Source organism: Gavialis gangeticus, unplaced genomic scaffold (genome assembly GCF_001723915.1).
Source record: "Gavialis gangeticus isolate Ggan-Ray unplaced genomic scaffold, GavGan_comp1, whole genome shotgun sequence".
Classification (NCBI taxonomy): Eukaryota; Metazoa; Chordata; order Crocodylia; family Gavialidae; genus Gavialis; species Gavialis gangeticus.
In genome coordinates, this window is record NW_017729027.1 from 4,821,943 (window position 1) to 4,824,567 (window position 2,625).

At 48.0% G+C, this 2,625-nt stretch overlaps 1 protein-coding gene across 3 annotated transcripts in view; it reads right to left on the reverse strand.

Annotated features, from left to right (window-relative positions):
- Nucleotides 1–2,625, reverse strand: part of LOC109299899 (serine/threonine-protein kinase MARK1-like) — a 52,779-nt gene that overhangs the window by 31,156 nt on the left and 18,998 nt on the right. The gene's annotated exons all lie outside the window — the stretch shown is intronic.

The following is a 2,625-nucleotide window of genomic DNA, read 5'->3' on the forward strand; positions in this document are numbered from 1 at the left end:
GGTGTTCCCTGCTGGAGGACTAGCTGGGAGAGGAAACTGCCTTATTGACCTCCAGAGATTTAATTCTCATGTTACAATATCATGCCTTTGCCACTATAACTCTGAGGCTAGAAACAGAGGTTGCCAAATGAATCAGATCAGCTGTGCTGGGATGTATCTCAGTACAGCCGATCTACTTTATTAGGCAAAACACACGTCACCCTGCTGATCTTGCAAGATGATGGGTGACATGTTCCCTAATGCCAGAGACATAACCCAGAGATTGCTGGGGGTGTTTTCTGGAAGTGAGGAATCTCAGTTTTGCCCCCTTCCAGAGATGTGCTCCAGAGATCCTGGGGGGGGGGTGTCTCTGGAAGTGGGAAAAAGCTGGTCAGGCACTCCCATGTTACATCAGTGAATTAAAATGGGTCTTGTCTTGAGGGGTCCAATCCTGTACAGGAATTCCTGGGGCATACAGGAGCAAGCTCCTCAAACCCCAAGAATGTCTGCTTAGAGGAGCTGGAGAATGCAGACAGGTCCGGGCTGCCACTGCTTCCCCACCAAAAAGCAGTTAGATGTCTGTTGCAGTAAAGCAGCACAAATTACTACTTCTTTTTCTTGGGACCACATTTGTGGCACAACAAAGGCTGTGGACATATATCTGCTTTTGCTTCATGCTGCTATGAAAATTCTATGGTGGCACAAAGGGGACAGAAGGTTATGTCTGTTTCCATCCTGAGGGCACAGCTTTGTCTGCAGAGCTCTCTAGTGGAGATGTAGAAAGTATGGACAGAAGGGACTTTGTGGGTATAGCTATATTGGCTAGTAGACATGATCTTTTTGTACTCCTGGACAATATGGCTATTCTAGAAGAGCTTTATAGCAGTAGTTCTCAACCTTTTTTAGATTTGTGGCATCCTCTAGATAGACTCAAGTCACCCCTCAAGGCACCCCTTCATAACTTTAGTGAACTGAGTGATACCCAATTTCAAAAACATATTATTACAGTGGTTACCTTCTGGCAGAGGAGGTGGTCAGTGGGGGTTGAGCAACGGTCAAGCAGAGAAGAACCTAAGCCTGAACTTATCTGCTAATGTCCTCACTCCTTGCATCACCCCTCAAAGGATCTTGTGAGACTACTGGGTACCCCAGAACCCTGGCTGAGAGCCATAATGCAGATCAGGCCTGATTTTTTTAACTTAAGTCTCTAGCTGTTACGTTTTGCAAGGAACGCGTTGAACATGTGGCTCAGGTGTAACTCATGAAAGAATGTCTGCCTGAATCTTTAATGAGCCCGGAATATCTCCTTCCTATGAAACATCACTTAATTTCAATGAGTGCTGTCTCAGGGTGAAGACACACATACAGTACCCAGCAGTCACTGATTGGAAGTTATTTCACAACGGTATGTGAAGTGCTGTAGCTCCAATACTAAGGGTTGGGAGTGAGCACCCAGCCCAGAATACCTTGCAGTGGAGAAGATGTTTTCCCCCATGTTTTGGTGGTTCCAGGTGGTGGGTGACCCGTGTTTGGGGTGTTTTCACTTTTCTGCCTTTTCTCCTAAAAATTAGTTTAGTAGACTTCAATACCCTGCATTTGATTGAAGTCTACAGCATGCTTGTCTTATTTGAGGGGCCAGAGATAAGTGCTTGGATCCATACTTTTAAGTTCCCAGGAACTAGGGGACATGGTGAGGGGCTGCAGTCAAGTAGGGAGTGAGGAGACAGCTCATTATGAGAAAGATGGTAAAAAAAGGGGGGCATTAGAGTTCTAGCTGTGTACCACAGTGGCCAGTTCCAGCAATGAGGTGGGGAAGGGGCAGGCATGAAGAATGCCTGGAGACCAGGCCAGACCCATGTCATGGAACCCTTGGGATAGGGATAGACATTTAAAAAGCCTGAGCCTGAATTGATTCAACCTTTCCAGGTTAGTCTAACCTGGCTAGGCTGAACCAGTTTGTAACTGGACAGACATTCTCTCTGGACTGAGGAAATTCAGGCGCATGCCTGCAGTGGCTCAGGGTAGAAGCTGGAGGGTGCTAGAGCAGCCCTCCCTTCTCTTATACAGTGCTGAGCTGAGATGGGGCGTGGCCAGACCCCAGCAGGGTGTTCTGATTAGGGAGATTTGCCTGCACTATCCCAGGCTTTCCCCCACTTGCTGCTCAAGGGGTGGGAGTGTTGCCAGCCCACACCCCCCTGCTAGCACTCTGAGGCAAGTGGGGTGTGCAGTGCATGCATTTATTGATGATATGGAGCTTTTCAATCTCCCTTCCTGTTTCTTTATACTGTCTACAGCAAACTGACAGGCAAGCAAACCAGCAGGGGGACAATAACTGTTTATCGCCCCATCAGCAAAACAATAGCCTCTCTCCATTAGTTCAAACTTTTCTTAAACTGCTTACCAGCTGACCTGTTGATTAGCTCAAAAAACCCCTAAGCAGTCACTGTTTTGTCTACCTGTCCCAATGACAATGGAGACACACACACACAAACACCTGTCAGCATTAGCTAGCGTACCACATGCCTGGGGTCTGTGAGGCTGGGGTCTGTGCTATGTGAGATGGGAGGGAGGTGAGGGGGATTCCTGCTTGAGCAGCAAGCAGTGTGGGGGGAGGGGATGTAGGTCAGGGGGAAGCCAGGCAGACCC